The sequence below is a fragment of the Ranitomeya variabilis genome, chromosome 5, assembly GCF_051348905.1.
Source record: "Ranitomeya variabilis isolate aRanVar5 chromosome 5, aRanVar5.hap1, whole genome shotgun sequence".
NCBI lineage: Eukaryota > Metazoa > Chordata > Amphibia > Anura > Dendrobatidae > Ranitomeya > Ranitomeya variabilis.
In genome coordinates, this window is record NC_135236.1 from 319,358,811 (window position 1) to 319,377,418 (window position 18,608).

The window sequence follows — 18,608 nt, forward strand, 5'->3', positions numbered from 1 at the left end:
GTGATTTGTGTTCTAAAATCTACCTCAACACAAAAACACTACATCAATCAGTGGGAGAAAAATATTGGCCTCAGTCAGGGCTTGTGTGCCACTGCTGTGTGTGCTATCTCTCATTCAGTGGGCTATAGCAAGCCTATTTTTTTTTTTTTTTTTTTTTTTTAATATTATTTGGTTTCTAAAGTCTCCCTGAAAAAAAAAAAAAACCTAAAAAAACAGTGGGAGAGTAATATTGCCCTTTCAGCTTGTGTGCCAGTCTTGACTCCTGGGTGTGCCACCTCTCTCCCTCTCATTCAGTGGGCCATAGAAAGCCTATTTATTTTATTTTTTTAATATTATTTGGTTTCTAATTCTCCCTGAAAAAAAAAAAAAAAAACCTAAAAAAACAGTGGGAGAATAATATTGCCCTTTCAGCTTGTGTGCCAGTCTTGACTCCTGGGTGTGCCACCTCTCTCCCTCTCATTCAGTGGGCCATAGAAAGCCTATTTATTTTATTTTTTAAATATTATTGGGTTTCTAAAGTCTCCCTGAAAAAACAAAAAATACATAAAAAAACAGTGGGAGAGTAATATTGCCCTTTCAGCTTGTGTGCCAGTCTTGACTCCTGGGTGTGCCACCTCTCTCCCTTTCATTCAGTGGGCCATAGAAAGCCTATTTATTTTTTCCGTGATTTGTGTTCTAAATTCTACCTCAACACAAAAACACTACATCAATCAGTGGGAGAAAAATATTGGCCTCAGTCAGGGCTTGTGTGCCACTGCTGTGTGTGCTATCTCTCATTCAGTGGGCTATAGCAAGCCTATTTTTTTTTTTTTTTTAATATTATTTGGTTTCTAAAGTCTCCCTGAAAAAAAAAAAAAACCTAAAAAAACAGTGGGAGAGTAATATTGCCCTTTCAGCTTGTGTGCCAGTCTTGACTCCTGGGTGTGCCACCTCTCTCCCTCTCATTCAGTGGGCCATAGAAAGCCTATTTATTTTATTTTTTTAATATTATTTGGTTTCTAATTCTCCCTGAAAAAAAAAAAAAAAAACCTAAAAAAACAGTGGGAGAATAATATTGCCCTTTCAGCTTGTGTGCCAGTCTTGACTCCTGGGTGTGCCACCTCTCTCCCTCTCATTCAGTGGGCCATAGAAAGCCTATTTATTTTATTTTTTAAATATTATTGGGTTTCTAAAGTCTCCCTGAAAAAACAAAAAATACATAAAAAAACAGTGGGAGAGTAATATTGCCCTTTCAGCTTGTGTGCCAGTCTTGACTCCTGGGTGTGCCACCTCTCTCCCTTTCATTCAGTGGGCCATAGAAAGCCTATTTATTTTTTCCGTGATTTGTGTTCTAAATTCTACCTCAACACAAAAACACTACATCAATCAGTGGGAGAAAAATATTGGCCTCAGTCAGGGCTTGTGTGCCACTGCTGTGTGTGCTATCTCTCATTCAGTGGGCTATAGCAAGCCTATTTTTTTTTTTTTTTTTAATATTATTTGGTTTCTAAAGTCTCCCTGAAAAAAAAAAAAAACCTAAAAAAACAGTGGGAGAGTAATATTGCCCTTTCAGCTTGTGTGCCAGTCTTGACTCCTGGGTGTGCCACCTCTCTCCCTCTCATTCAGTGGGCCATAGAAAGCCTATTTATTTTATTTTTTTAATATTATTTGGTTTCTAATTCTCCCTGAAAAAAAAAAAAAACCTAAAAAAACAGTGGGAGAATAATATTGCCCTTTCAGCTTGTGTGCCAGTCTTGACTCCTGGGTGTGCCACCTCTCTCCCTCTCATTCAGTGGGCCATAGAAAGCCTATTAATTTTTTTTTTTTAATATTATTGGGTTTCTAAAGTCTCCCTGAAAAAACAAAAAATACATAAAAAAACAGTGGGAGAGTAATATTGCCCTTTCAGCTTGTGTGCCAGTCTTGACTCCTGGGTGTGCCACCTCTCTCCCTTTCATTCAGTGGGCCATAGAAAGCCTATTTATTTTTTCCGTGATTTGTGTTCTAAATTCTACCTCAACACAAAAACACTACATCAATCAGTGGGAGAAAAATATTGGCCTCAGTCAGGGCTTGTGTGCCACTGCTGTGTGTCCTATCTCTCATTCAGTGGGCTATAGCAAGCCTATTTTTTTTTTTTTATTTTTTTTTTAATATTATTTGGTTTCTAAAGTCTCCCTGAAAAAAAAAAAAAAACCTAAAAAAACAGTGGGAGAGTAATATTGCCCTTTCAGCTTGTGTGCCAGTCTTGACTCCTGGGTGTGCCACCTCTCTCCCTCTCATTCATTGGGCCATAGAAAGCCTATTTTTTTTTTTTTTTAATATTATTTGGTTTCTAATTCTCCCTGAAAAAAAAAACAAAAACCTAAAAAAACAGTGGGAGAATAATATTGCCCTTTCAGCTTGTGTGCCAGTCTTGACTCCTGGGTGTGCCACCTCTCTCCCTCTCATTCAGTGGGCCATAGAAAGCCTATTTATTTTTTCCGTGATTTGTGTTCTAAATTCTACCTCAACACAAAAACACTACATCAATCAGTGGGAGAAAAATATTGGCCTCAGTCAGGGCTTGTGTGCCACTGCTGTGTGTGCTATCTCTCATTCAGTGGGCTATAGCAAGCCTATTTTTTTTTTTTTTTTTTTTTTTTTTTAATATTATTTGGTTTCTAAAGTCTCCCTGAAAAAAAAAAAAAACCTAAAAAAACAGTGGGAGAGTAATATTGCCCTTTCAGCTTGTGTGCCAGTCTTGACTCCTGGGTGTGCCACCTCTCTCCCTCTCATTCAGTGGGCCATAGAAAGCCTATTTATTTTTTTTTTTTAATATTATTTGGTTTCTAATTCTCCCTGAAAAAAAAAAAAAAAACCTAAAAAAACAGTGGGAGAATAATATTGCCCTTTCAGCTTGTGTGCCAGTCTTGACTCCTGGGTGTGCCACCTCTCTCCCTCTCATTCAGTGGGCCATAGAAAGCCTATTTATTTTATTTTTTAAATATTATTGGGTTTCTAAAGTCTCCCTGAAAAAACAAAAAATACATAAAAAAACAGTGGGAGAGTAATATTGCCCTTTCAGCTTGTGTGCCAGTCTTGACTCCTGGGTGTGCCACCTCTCTCCCTTTCATTCAGTGGGCCATAGAAAGCCTATTTATTTTTTCCGTGATTTGTGTTCTAAATTCTACCTCAACACAAAAACACTACATCAATCAGTGGGAGAAAAATATTGGCCTCAGTCAGGGCTTGTGTGCCACTGCTGTGTGTGCTATCTCTCATTCAGTGGGCTATAGCAAGCCTATTTTTTTTTTTTTTTTTTAATATTATTTGGTTTCTAAAGTCTCCCTGAAAAAAAAAAAAAACCTAAAAAAACAGTGGGAGAGTAATATTGCCCTTTCAGCTTGTGTGCCAGTCTTGACTCCTGGGTGTGCCACCTCTCTCCCTCTCATTCAGTGGGCCATAGAAAGCCTTTTTTTTTTTTGGTTTTTTTAATATTATTTGGTTTCTAAAGTCTCCCTGAAAAAAACAAAAAAAACATAAAAAACAGTGGGAGAGTAATATTGCCCTTTCAGCTTGTGCGCCAGTCTTGACTCCTGGTTGTGCCACCTCTCTCTCTCTAATTGTGGGCCATAGAAAGCCTTTTTTTTTTTTTTTTTTAAATATTATTTGGTTTCTAAAGTCTCCCTGAGAAAAAAAAAAAAATAAATTAGGTGGGAGATTAATATTGACATTAGTGCTTGAGTGACAGTCCTGCGTGTGTGTCATCTCTGTGATTTTGTGCCACAGAAAACAGAGTGTGTAACATTGTGCCTGATTTTCCTTGTGGTCTCACCAACCTGTTAAGGGATATTGAAATCATACTGAAGTTATAGCTCACCGTGTAAGTTGTTTGACAGCAACAAATAAAGTTACTTTGGTTAAGATTTTAAAACAATGAGGAAGTCTGGTGCAAGAGGTCGTCGTGGGCGTTCATTGTCAGCTGGTAATGATGGTAGTGGTAGTGGAGCATCAGGTGGTCGTGGGGATAAAAATATTCCACCTAAGTCTGGAGCTGTGGAGCCAGTTTTGTCGTCAGGCTACACAAGGCCTCGAACGCTCTCTTTTCTGGGAGTAGGAAAACCGCTTTTAAAGGCGGAGCAGCAACAGCAAGTTTTGGCTTACATTGCAGACTCAGCCTCTAGCTCTTTTGCCTCCTCTTCCGAAACTGGTAAATGTAAAAGCAGCGCGTCGCTTGTGGATGTTCACGGTCAGGGACAAGTCGCTTCCTTGTCCTCCTCAGCAAAAACTACAACAAGAGAGAAGGATGCAGCAGGCGACACAACGGGTCACTCCATGGAGCTCTTTACACATACCGTCCCTGGCTTAGAAAGTGAAACATTTAACAGGCCATGCCCATTACAAGTATATTCTGACATGGAGTGCACTGATGCACAGCCACAGCCAGAGTACTATGCTGCTCCTTTGACTCAGACCACCACATTGCCCTCTCAGGGTACAGATCCACAATCAGACCCTGATGAGACTATGTTGCCCCGCCACGAACGCTATACCACCGACCGACACAGTGACACAGACGAAGTTGCACACGAGCTCGAAGAGGAGGTAATAGATGACCCAGTTATTGACCCCGATTGGCAGCCATTGGGGGAACAGGGTGCAGGCGGCAGTAGTTCAGAAGCGGAGGTGGAGGAGGGGCCGCAGCAGGCATCAACATCGCAACAGGTTCCATCTGCCGGGCCCGTATCTGGACCAAAACGCGTGTCAAAGCCAAAACCTGTTGGAGCACAGCGTTGCCATCCGGTTAAAGCTCAGTCTGCAATCCCTGAAAAGGGATCCGAGTCTAGGAAGAGTGCAGTCTGGCATTTTTTTAAACAACATCCAACTGATCAGCGCAAAGTCATCTGTCAAAAATGTTCAACTAGCTTAAGCAGAGGTCAGAATCTGAAAAGTCTAAATACTAGTTGCATGCATAGACACTTAACCACCATGCATTTTCAAGCCTGGACTAACTACCAAACGTCCCTCAAGGTTGTAGCACCCTCGGCCAATGAAGCTAGTCAGCAACGCAACATCCCTTCCGTCACTGTAAGGCCACCATTTTCCGCACCACCGGCAGTATCTGTGCAGGTTTCTTTGCCAGCCAAAAGCAGTCAGGGTCAGGGAATCACCAGTTTTGTAGGAGGAAATATTGCATCTAGGGCACCGGCGGAAACAATACCGTCTCCAACCGTCTCTCAGTCTGCCATGTACACCGGCACACCCGAAAGTTCCACGATCTACAGCTCTCCAGTCCAGCTCACCCTACATGAGACTCTGGTTAGAAAAAGGAAGTACTTATCCTCGCATCCGCGTACACAGGGTTTTAACGCCCACATAGCTAGACTAATCTCGTTAGAGATGATGCCCTACCGGTTAGTTGAAAGCGAAGCTTTCAAAGCCCTGATGGAGTACGCTGAACCACGATACGAGCTACCCAGTCGACACTTTTTTTCCAGAAAAGCCATCCCAGCCCTGCACCAGCATGTTAAACAGCGCATCGTCCATGCACTCAGGCAATCTGTGAGTACAAAGGTGCACCTGACTACAGATGCATGGACCAGTAGGCATGGCCAGGGACGTTATGTGTCCATCACGGCACACTGGGTGAATGTGGTGGATGCAGGGTCCACAGGCGACATCAATTTAGGGACAGTTGTGCCTAGCCCACGGTCTAGGAAACAGTTGGCTGTAGGCGTTCGCACCCCCTCCTCCTCCTCCTCGTCCTCCTGCAGAAGCTACAGCTCTTCCACAGAACGCAGTCGGCCAACCACTCCATCGGCAGATGACACTGTTGCACACCAGTTGTCCCATTATGGGCCAGCTACTGCCAAGCGTCAGCAGGCTGTATTGGCTATGAAGTGTTTGGGCGACAACAGACACACCGCGGAAGTTCTGTCCGAGTTCTTGCAACAAGAAACGCAGTCGTGGCTGGGCACAGTAGATCTTGAGGCAGGCAAGGTAGTGAGTGATAACGGAAGGAATTTCATGGCTGCCATCTCCCTTTCCCAACTGAAACACATTCCTTGCCTGGCTCACACCTTAAACCTGGTGGTGCAGTGCTTATTGAAAACTTATCCTGGGTTCTCCGACCTGCTCCTCAAAGTGCGTGCACTTTGCTCACATATCCGACGTTCGCCTGTACACGCCAGCCGTATGCAGACCTATCAGCGGTCTTTGAACCTTCCCCAGCATCGCCTAATCATAGACGTTGCAACAAGGTGGAACTCAACACTGCACATGCTTCAGAGACTGTGCGAACAGAGGCGTGCTGTTATTTATTTGTGGGAGGATACACGGGCAGGCAGTAGGATGGCAGACATGGAGTTGTCAGGTGTGCAGTGGTCGAAGATACAAGACATGTGTCAAGTCCTTCAGTGTTTTGAGGAATGCACACGGCTGGTTAGTGCAGACAACGCCGTAATAAGCATGAGCATCCCCCTAATGCGTCTGCTGATGCAAAGTTTGACGCACATAAAGGAGCAGGCGTCTGCACCAGAGGAAGAGGGAAGCCTTGATGACAGTCAGCCATTGTCTGGTCAGGGCAGTGTACAGGACGAGGTAGCGGGCGAAGAGGAGGTGGAGGATGAGGAGGATGATGGGGATGAGTATATTTTTAATGCGGAAACTTTCACGGGGGCACAGGAAATTGGTTGCGTGTCACGGCCGGGTTCTGGTTTTTTGAGGGACACAAGTGACGTAGATTTGCCTGCAACTGCCCCTCAACCAATCACAACCGGAGATTTGACAAGTGGAACTTTGGCCCACATGGCGGATTATGCCTTACGTATCCTACAAAGGGACACACGCATTACGAAAATGATGAACGATGACGATTACTGGTTGGCCTGCCTCCTTGATCCACGCTATAAAGGCAAATTGCAAAATATTATGCCACATGAGAACTTGGAACTAATATTAGCAACCAAACAATCAACTCTTGTTGACCGTTTGCTTCAGGCATTCCCAGCACACAGCGCACGTGATCGTTCTCACACGAGCTCCAGGGGGCAGCAGACTAGGAGTGTTAGGGGTGCACACATCAGAAGTGGCGTTGGACAGAGGGGTTTTCTGACCAGGTTGTGGAGTGATTTTGCTATGACCGCAGACAGGACAGGTACTGCTGCATCAATTGAAAGTGACAGGAGACAACATTTGTCCAGTATGGTTACTAACTATTTTTCATCCCTTATCGATGTTCTCCCTCAACCGTCATTCCCATTTGATTACTGGGCCTCCAAATTAGACACCTGGCCAGAATTGGCAGAATATGCATTGCAGGAGCTTGCTTGCCCGGCAGCTAGTGTCCTATCAGAAAGAGTATTCAGTGCTGCAGGTTCAATATTAACCGAAAAAAGGACTCGTCTGGCTACCCAAAATGTTGACGATCTAACATTCATTAAAATGAACCACAACTGGATTTCGAAATCTTTTGCCCCACCTTGCCCGGCCGACACCTAGCTTTCCTATGAAAAGCTCTTGCCTGTGAATTACTTTTCTAATGTCTAATTTGCTGCAGCTGATTGTACAGCATACGACATGTTTACACCTCCCTAAATGGCAAAACTCCCCACACGGGGCCGTGGTATCGCGACTTGGCGCAAGCACCCGTGAGACTGCTGTTTGTCTGAAGAGGTGGGTGTGCTCGCTTTTGGTTGACGGCATTGCTACTGGGTCCCTCATAGTACAATGTAGTGTCTCTGGCGGTGGTGGTGCGCACCCAACGTCAGACACACCGTTGTAACATGAGGGGCCCTGGGGCGGTCCCGCCGGCCTCAAGAGAGTTCCCCCCTACCCCAGCTCAAAATGTGCTCTACCACGTGCAAAATTATGTCGCACAGCTCCACCAATCTTTAGTCTATTCGCTGACATCATTCAATGTCTGGCACTGACAATACAAATTTGTAGACATCTATGATGCAACTTAAAGTAGTCTGTGTCTGTGTCCTATATTGGCACCATTAAATAGTTACTGCCAAATTACTATGTCAGAAACTCAGTAGATGAGCCCACCCCTGTACCTAAGTATGCCACCTTTTTTTTTGTTTTGGTTGTTTTGCGAGACATTAACATCTATTTATATTTTGGGAGTACTGGGACAGACACTCCTTGCACTACTCCTCCACTCACCACCAAGCTGCCTGTGTATCCATGTAACCGCTGTAAAACTGCCATGAGCCTATTGTTTGTTATTTTAGGCCTTTGATAGCCTGTCTGCGGTCCCTACTTTAAATACTCCTCCACTGACCACCAAGCTGCCTGCCCGTGTATCCATGTAACCGCTGTGAAACTGCCATGAGCCTATTGTTTGTTATGTTAGGCCTTTGATAGCCTGTCTGCGGTCCCTACTTTAAATACTCCTCCACTGACCAGACCACTGCTGCCCGTGTACCCCTGGAACCAATTATAAAGTGCCTACAGCCAGCCCATTTTCTTATGTTAGGCCTTTGAAGCCTGTCTGCGGTCCCTACTTTAAATACTCCTCCACTCACCACCACCAAGCTGCCTGCCCGTGTATCCATGTAACCGCTGTGAAACTGCCATGAGCCTATTGTTTGTTATGTTAGGCCTTTGATAGCCTGTCTGCGGTCCCTACTTTAAATACTCCTCCACTGACCAGACCACTGCTGCCCGTGTACCCCTGGAACCAATTATAAAGTGCCTACAGCCAGCCCATTTTCTTATGTTAGGCCTTTGAAGCCTGCCTGCGGTCCCTACTTTAAATACTCCTCCACTGACCAGACCACTGCTGCCCGTGTACCCCTGGAACCAATTATAAAGTGCCTACAGCCAGCCCATTTTATTATGTTAGGCCTTTGAAGCCTGTCTGCGGTCCCTACTTTAAATACTCCTCCACTCACCACCACCAAGCTGCCTGCCCGTGTATCCATGTAACCGCTGTGAAACTGCCATGAGCCTATTGTTTGTTATGTTAGGCCTTTGATAGCCTGTCTGCGGTCCCTACTTTAAATACTCCTCCACTCACCACCAAGCTGCCTGTGTATCCATGTAACCGCTGTAAAACTGCCATGAGCCTATTGTTTGTTATTTTAGGCCTTTGATAGCCTGTCTGCGGTCCCTACTTTAAATACTCCTCCACTGACCACCAAGCTGCCTGCCCGTGTATCCATGTAACCGCTGTGAAACTGCCATGAGCCTATTGTTTGTTATGTTAGGCCTTTGATAGCCTGTCTGCGGTCCCTACTTTAAATACTCCTCCACTGACCAGACCACTGCTGCCCGTGTACCCCTGGAACCAATTATAAAGTGCCTACAGCCAGCCCATTTTCTTATGTTAGGCCTTTGAAGCCTGTCTGCGGTCCCTACTTTAAATACTCCTCCACTGACCAGACCACTGCTGCCCGTGTACCCCTGGAACCAATTATAAAGTGCCTACAGCCAGCCCATTTTATTATGTTAGGCCTTTGAAGCCTGTCTGCGGTCCCTACTTTAAATACTCCTCCACTGACCAGACCACTGCTGCCCGTGTACCCCTGGAACCAATTATAAAGTGCCTACAGCCAGCCCATTTTCTTATGTTAGGCCTTTGAAGCCTGTCTGCGGTCCCTACTTTAAATACTCCTCCACTCACCACCACCAAGCTGCCTGCCCGTGTATCCATGTAACCGCTGTGAAACTGCCATGAGCCTATTGTTTGTTATGTTAGGCCTTTGATAGCCTGTCTGCGGTCCCTACTTTAAATACTCCTCCACTGACCAGACCACTGCTGCCCGTGTACCCCTGGAACCAATTATAAAGTGCCTACAGCCAGCCCATTTTATTATGTTAGGCCTTTGAAGCCTGTCTGCGGTCCCTACTTTAAATACTCCTCCACTGACCAGACCACTGCTGCCCGTGTACCCCTGGAACCAATTATAAAGTGCCTACAGCCAGCCCATTTTCTTATGTTAGGCCTTTGAAGCCTGTCTGCGGTCCCTACTTTAAATACTCCTCCACTCACCACCACCAAGCTGCCTGCCCGTGTATCCATGTAACCGCTGTGAAACTGCCATGAGCCTATTGTTTGTTATTTTAGGCCTTTGATAGCCTGTCTGCGGCCCCTACTTGCAATACTCCTCCACTGACCACAATGCTGCCTGGAGTGCCTGCCTGTGTATCCATGTAACCGATGTAAAACTGCCATGACTGCCTACTGTTTGTTATTTTAGGCCTTTGATAGCCTGTCTGCAGCCCCTACTTGCAATACTCCTCCACTGACCACACCAATGCTGCCCGTGTACCCCTGGAACCTATTTAAAAGTTCATAGAGCCTAGTTATATATTTTATTTACTATTAATAAGGCCATGATGGACTACGCTGTACCACGCTACAAGCTAACCAGTCGACACTTCTTTTGCGAGAAAAGCCATCCCAACCCTCCACCAGCATGTAGAAGACCGCATTGTCCATGCACTCTGGCAATCTGTGAGTACAAAGGTGCACCTGACAACAGACGCATGGACCTGTAGGCATGGCAACGGAAGATTACGTGTCCATTACGGCGCAATGGGTTAATGTGGTGGATGCATGGTCCACAGGGGACAGCCTACTAAGTCTGTCTGCAGTCCCTAATTCAAATTGTCCTCCACTGTCTAAATCGGAACTTCCACCTTCTGGCTTTCGGCCTATACTATCTGAAATTAAACTGCATTTGGCCTTCAACTTTGGTTAGGGCCTACTAACGGCTTCTGCCCCTCCCTGGTGTTGCCCTCAACTAAATAAAGCTGAGCTTCAACCTTCTGCTCCAAATTACCATTTTGAAAAATGCAATAGGCTTTTCAGGCCTACTAAAGGTGTCTGTCTGTGTGCCCCTGCCTGGTGTTGTCCTCAACTAAATAAAGCTGAGCTTCAACCTTCCGGCTCTCATTAAGTGGTTTTAAAAAAAAAATGGTGGTTAGGGCCTACTAACGGCTTCTGCCCCTCCCTGGTGTTGTCCTCAACTAAATAAAGCTGAGCTTCAACCTTCCGGCTCTCATTATGTGGTTTTAAAAAAAAAAATGGTGGTTAGGGCCTACTAACGGCTTCTGCCCCTCCCTGGTGTTGTCCTCAACTAAATAAAGCTGAGCTTCAACCTTCCGGCTCTCATTATGTGGTTTTTAAAAAAAAAAAGGTGGTTAGGGCCTACTAACGGCTTCTGCCCCTCCCTGGTGTTGCCCTCAACTAAATAAAGCTGAGCTTCAACCTTCTGCTCCAAATTACCATTTTGAAAAATGCAATAGGCTTTTCAGGCCTACAAAAGGTGTCTGTCTGTGTGCCCCTCCCTGGTGTTGTCCTCAACTAAATAAAGCTGAGCTTCAACCTTCCGGCTCTCATTATGTGGTTTTAAAAAAAAAATGGTGGTTAGGGCCTACTAACGGCTTCTGCCCCTCCCTGGTGTTGTCCTCAACTAAATAAAGCTGAGCTTCAACCTTCCGGCTCTCATTAAGTGGTTTTAAAAAAAAAATGGTGGTTAGGGCCTACTAACGGCTTCTGCCCCTCCCTGGTGTTGTCCTCAACTAAATAAAGCTGAGCTTCAACCTTCCGGCTCTCATTATGTGGTTTTAAAAACAAAAATGGTGGTTAGGGCCTACTAACGGCTTCTGCCCCTCCCTGGTGTTGTCCTCAACTAAATAAAGCTGAGCTTCAACCTTCCGGCTCTCATTAAGTGGTTTTAAAAAAAAAATGGTGGTTAGGGCCTACTAACGGCTTCTGCCCCTCCCTGGTGTTGTCCTCAACTAAATAAAGCTGAGCTTCAACCTTCCGGCTCTCATTATGTGGTTTTAAAAAAAAAAATGGTGGTTAGGGCCTACTAACGGCTTCTGCCCCTCCCTGGTGTTGTCCTCAACTAAATAAAGCTGAGCTTCAACCTTCCGGCTCTCATTATGTGGTTTTAAAAAAAAAAATGGTGGTTAGGGCCTACTAACGGCTTCTGCCCCTCCCTGGTGTTGTCCTCAACTAAATAAAGCTGAGCTTCAACCTTCCGGCTCTCATTATGTGGTTTTAAAAAAAAAAATGGTGGTTAGGGCCTACTAACGGCTTCTGCCCCTCCCTGGTGTTGTCCTCAACTAAATAAAGCTGAGCTTCAACCTTCCGGCTCTCATTAAGTGGTTTTAAAAAAAAAATGGTGGTTAGGGCCTACTAACGGCTTCTGCCCCTCCCTGGTGTTGTCCTCAACTAAATAAAGCTGAGCTTCAACCTTCCGGCTCTCATTAAGTGGTTTTAAAAAAAAAAAAATGGTGGTTAGGGCCTACTAACGGCTTCTGCCCCTCCCTGGTGTTGTCCTCAACTAAATAAAGCTGAGCTTCAACCTTCCGGCTCTCATTAAGTGGTTTTAAAAAAAAAATGGTGGTTAGGGCCTACTAACGGCTTCTGCCCCTCCCTGGTGTTGTCCTCAACTAAATAAAGCTGAGCTTCAACCTTCCGGCTCTCATTATGTGGTTTTAAAAAAAAAAATGGTGGTTAGGGCCTACTAACGGCTTCTGCCCCTCCCTGGTGTTGTCCTCAACTAAATAAAGCTGAGCTTCAACCTTCCGGCTCTCATTATGTGGTTTTAAAAAAAAAAATGGTGGTTAGGGCCTACTAACGGCTTCTGCCCCTCCCTGGTGTTGTCCTCAACTAAATAAAGCTGAGCTTCAACCTTCCGGCTCTCATTAAGTGGTTTTAAAAAAAAAATGGTGGTTAGGGCCTACTAACGGCTTCTGCCCCTCCCTGGTGTTGCCCTCAACTAAATAAAGCTGAGCTTCAACCTTCTGCTCCAAATTACCATTTTGAAAAATGCAATAGGCTTTTCCGGCCTACTAAAGGTGTCTGTCTGTGTGCCCCTGCCTGGTGTTGCCCTCAACTAAATAAAGCTGAGCTTCAACCTTCTGCTCCAAATTACCATTTTAAAAAATGCAATAGGCTTTTCCGGCCTACTAAAGGTGTCTGCCCCTCCCTGGTGTTGTCCTCAACTGAACAAAGCTGAGCTTCCACATTCTGGCTTTCGCCCTATACTATCAGATATTAAACTGCATTTGGCCTACTAGTGTGGTTAGGCCCTTGAAACAGTGTCTGCTGCTCTTGGGTTTGCTACTCCACTGAACAAAGCAATGCCGCCTGTTTAGTCCTGTTACCAATTTTGAACTGCATGTAGCCTACTTTATTCTTTGGCCCTATATCTGTTTCCTCCTCATCCTGCCCATTGCCCAGCCACTGCTAAATGAGTCTGCTGGTACATTGACCTAGACCACTACATTCCCCTTGTACTCTACACAGCCAGAATCTGTCCCTGCTGAAAGTAAGGTTCCCCTTCCCGCATGTTATACCACCTTACACAGGGACAAAGAGGAAGGTGCAGATGAAAGTGCAGGTTCCTTCATCAGGTGGGGGGGCATACTCGTTGGCGACGTCACTGGCACAGGGCCCCTCAGAGTACGCAAAAGTGTCGCTGCTGGTGGGAGGCGCCCCCGCCATGCAAACACACCGCCGTACTTTGAGGGGCCCTGTGCCAGTGGCAATGCGAACGAGTGGGCCCCCCCCCTGCTTGCTCAGGATCACAGCACTTGCAACTTTTAAATACTTACCTTTCCCTGCAACACCGCCGTGACGTAGTCCGCATTTCCTGGGCCCACGAAAAACTTGAGCCAGCCCTACTCCCCCCACAACTTTCCCCCAATTCCCTATGCCCAACTATTATTATACAGTTAATTAAGATTGGCAAGCTTCAGAAACAAGAATGGATGTTTTTGGCATTAAAATGGGCACTGTAGGTGTTTTCCTGGCCTCCACTCACTGCCGACTATGCTTCCCCATTGACTTGCATTGGGTTTCGTGTTTCGGTCGATCCCCGACTTTTAGCGATAATCGGCCGACTGCACTCGACTCGACTCTGGACAAAATCGGGTTTCCCAAAACCCTACTCGATCTTAAAAAAATGAAAGTCGCTCAACCCTAATGGTCACTAGAGTTGAGCGACTTTCATTTTTTTAAGATCGAGTCAGGTTTTGTGAAACCCGATTTTGTCCAGAGTCGAGTCGAGTGCAGTCGGCCGATTATCGCTAAAAGTCGGGGATCGACCGAAACACGAAACCCAATGCAAGTCAATGGGGAAGCATAGTCGGCAGTGTGGAGGCCAGGAAAACACCTACAGTGCCCATTTTAATGCCAAAAACATCCATTCTTGTTTCTGAAGCTTGTCAATCTTAATTAACTTTATAATAATAGTTGGGCATAGGGAATTGGGGGTCATTTGGCAAAAGTTGTGGGGGGAGTAGGGCTGGCTCAAGTTTTTCGTGGGCCCAGGAAATGCGGACTACGTCACGGCGGTGTTGCAGGGAAAGGTAAGTATTTCAACGTTGCAAGTGCTGTGATCCTGAGCAAGCAGGGGAGGCCCACTCGTTTGCATTGGCACTGGCACAGGGCCCCTCAAAGTACGGCGGTGTGTTTGCATGGCGGGGGCGCCTCCCACCAGCAGCGACACTTTTGCGTACTCTGAGGGGCCCTGTGCCAGTGACGTCGCCAACGAGTATGCCCCCGCCCACCTGATGAAGGAACCTGCACTTTCATCTGCACCTTCCTCTTTGTCCCTGTGTAAGGTGGTATAACATGCGGGAAGGGGAACCTTACTTTCAGCAGGGTCAGATTCTGGCTGTGTAGAGTGCAAGGGGAATGTAGTGGTCTAGGTCAATGTACCAGCAGACTCATCTAGCAGTGGCTGGGCAATGGGCAGGATGAAGAGGAAACAGATATAGGGCCAAAGAATAAAGTAGGCTAAATGCAGTTCAAAATTGGTAACAGGACTAAACAGGCGGCATTGCTTTGTTCAGTGGAGTAGCAAACCCAAGAGCAGCAGACACTGTTTCAAGGGCCCAACCACACTAGTAGGCCAAATGCAGTTTAATATCTGATAGTATAGGCCGAAAGCCAGAAGGTAGAAGCTCAGCTTTATTCAGTTGAGGACAACACCAGGCAGGGGCAGACACCGTTAGTAGGCCGGAACCACCAATTTTTTAAAAAACAGCAGTTAATCAGAGCCAGAAGGTAGAAGCTCAGCTTTATTCAGTTGAGGACAACACCAGGCAGGGGCAGACACCGTTAGTAGGCAGGAACCACCAATTTTTTAAAAAACAGCAGTTAATCAGAGCCAGAAGGTAGAAGCTCAGCTTTATTCAGTTGAGGACAACACCAGGCAGGGGCAGACACCGTTAGTAGGCCGGAACCACCAATTTTTAAAAAAACAGCAGTTAATCAGAGCCAGAAGGTAGAAGCTCAGCTTTATTCAGTTGAGGGCAACACCAGGGAGGGGCAGACACCATTAGTAGGCCGGAACCACCAATTTTTAAAAAAACAGCAGTTAATCAGAGCCAGAAGGTAGAGGCTCAGCTTTATTCAGTTGAGGACAAACACCAGGGAGCAGCAAACAGAGGTATTAGGCCCCATCCAGCAATTAAAAAAAAAAAAAAAACTTAATCAGAGCCAGAAGGTAGAAGCTCAGCTTTATTCAGTTGAGGACAACACCAGGCAGGGGCAGACACCGTTAGTAGGCCGGAACCACCAATTTTAAAAAAAACAGCAGTTAATCAGAGCCAGAAGGTAGAAGCTCAGCTTTATTCAGTTGAGGGCAACACCAGGGAGGGGCAGACACCGTTAGTAGGCCGGAACCACCAATTTTTAAAAAAACAGCAGTTAATCAGAGCCAGAAGGTAGAAGCTCAGCTTTATTCAGTTGAGGGCAACACCAGGGAGGGGCAGACACCGTTAGTAGGCCGGAACCACCAATTTTTTAAAAAACAGCAGTTAATCAGAGCCAGAAGGTAGAAGCTCAGCTTTATTCAGTTGAGGACAATCAACAGGGAGCAGCAAACAGAGGTATTAGGCCCCATCCAGCAATTAAAAAAAACAAAAACAAAAAAAAAATAATCAGAGCCAGAAGGTAGAAGCTCAGCTTTATTCAGTTGAGGACAACACCAGGCAGGGGCAGACACCGTTAGTAGGCCGGAACCACCAATTTTTTAAAAAACAGCAGTTAATCTGAGCAAGAAGGTAGAAGCTCAGCTTTATTCAGTTGAGGACAACACCAGGCAGGGGCAGACAGACACCTTTAGTAGGCCGGAACAGCCAATTGCATTTTTAAAAATGGTAATTTGGAACAGAAGGTAGAAGCTCAGCTTTATTCAGTTGAGGACAACACCAGGCAGGGGCAGACATTCACCTTTAGTAGGCCGGAACAGCCAATTGCATTTTTAAAAATGGTAATTTGGAACTGAAGGTTGAAGCTCAGCTTTATTCAGTTGAGAACAACACCAGGCAGGGGCAGACAGACACCTTTAGTAGGCCGGAACAGCCAATGGCATTTTTAAAAATGGTAATTTGGAACTGAAGGTTGAAGCTCAGCTTTATTCAGTTGAGGACAACACCAGGCAGGGGCAGACAGTCACCTTTAGTAGGCCGGAACAGCCAATTGCATTTTTAAAAATGGTAATTTGGAACTGAAGGTTGAAGCTCAGCTTTATTCAGTTGAGGACAACACCAGGCAGGGGCAGACAGACACCTTTAGTAGGCCGGAACAGCCAATGGCATTTTTAAAAATGGTAATTTGGAACAGAAGGTTGAAGCACAGCTTTGTTCAGTTGAGGACAACACCAGGCAGGGGCAGACAGACACCTTTAGTAGGCCGGAACAGACAATTTTTTTTTAAAAAACAGCAGTTAGTAAGAGGCAGAAGGTAGAAGCTCAGCTTTATTCAGTTGAGGACAACACCAGGCAGGGGCAGACAGACACCTTTAGTAGGCCGGAACAGCCAATTGCATTTTTAAAAATGGTAATTTGGAACTGAAGGTTGAAGCTCAGCTTTATTCAGTTGAGGACAACACCAGGCAGGGGCAGACAGACACCTTTAGTAGGCCGGAACAGCCAATGGCATTTTTAAAAATGGTAATTTGGAACTGAAGGTTGAAGCACAGCTTTATTCAGTTGCAGCTTCTTGGCAATAATATAAAGAAGACGAGACAGGACAACACTCGTTGGATGCCATATCTGTGTTTTCACTGGAAAAAAAAACTGTCATTTAACTACTTGTAGGAGAAAGTTTTTGTAGCTGGAGGCCACTTTTTGTATTGTACCAGTTTTTGGTTGTATGTTTGGAACTGAAGGTTGAAGCTCAGCTTTATTCAGTTGAGGACAACACCAGGCAGGGGCAGACAGACACCTTTAGTAGGCCGGAACAGCCAATGGCATTTTTAAAAATGGTAATTTGGAACTGAAGGTTGAAGCTCAGCTTTATTCAGTTGAGGACAACACCAGGCAGGGGCAGACAGTCACCTTTAGTAGGCCGGAACAGCCAATGGCATTTTTAAAAATGGTAATTTGGAACTGAAGGTTGAAGCTCAGCTTTATTCAGTTGAGGACAACACCAGGCAGGGGCAGACACCTTTAGTAGGCCGGAACAGCCAATTTCATTTTTAAAATTCGTAATTTGGAACAGAAGGTTGAAGCACAGCTTTATTCAGTTGCAGCTTCTTGGCAATAATATAAAGAAGACGCGACAGGACAACACTCGGTGGATGCCATATCTGTGTTTTCAATGGAAAAAAACCTTTCAGTTAACTACTTGCAGGAGAAAGTTTTTGTAGCTGGTGGACAAATTTTGTACTGTACCAGTTTTTTGTTGTATGTGTTTTTGTTTTTAATGTTAAAATGTCTGCATTTGATATCTCTCCAGTATTTTCTTTTTTATAAGCAAAATACTGCAGTTTTACATCGGTTACATGGATACACGGGCAGGCAGCTTGGTGGTCAGTGGAGGAGTATTTAAAGTAGGGACCGCAGACAGGCTATCAAAGGCCTAAAATAACAAACAATAGGCTCATGGCAGTTTTACATCGGTTACATGGATACACAGGCAGCTTGGTGGTCAGTGGAGGAGTATTTAAAGTAGGGACCGCAGACAGGCTATCAAAGGCCTAAAATAACAAACAATAGGCTCATGGCTGTTTTACATCGGTTACATGGATACACGGGCAGGCAGCTTGGTGGTCAGTGGAGGAGTATTTAAAGTAGGGACCGCAGACAGGCTATCAAAGGCCTAAAATAACAAACAATAGGCTCATGGCTGTTTTACATCGGTTACATGGATACACGGGCAGGCAGCTTGGTGGTCAGTGGAGGAGTATTTAAAGTAGGGACCGCAGACACGCTATCAAAGGCCTAAAATAACAAACAATAGGCTCATGGCAGCTTTACATCGGTTACATGGATACACAGGCAGCTTGGTGGTCAGTGGAGGAGTATTTAAAGTAGGGACCGCAGACAGGCTATCAAAGGCCTAAAATAACAAACAATAGGCTCATGGCTGTTTTACATCGGTTACATGGATACACGGGCAGGCAGCTTGGTGGTCAGTGGAGGAGTATTGCAAGGAGTGTCTGTCCCAGTACTCCCAAAATATAAATAGATGTTAATGTCTCGCAAAACAACCAAAAAAAAAAAAAAGGTGGCATACTTAGGTACAGGGGTGGGCTCATCTGCTGAGTTTCTGACATAGTAATTTGGCAGTAACTATTTAATGGTGCCAATATAGGACACAGACACAGACTACTTTAAGTTGCATCATAGATGTCTACAAATTTGTATTGTCAGTGCCAGACATTGAA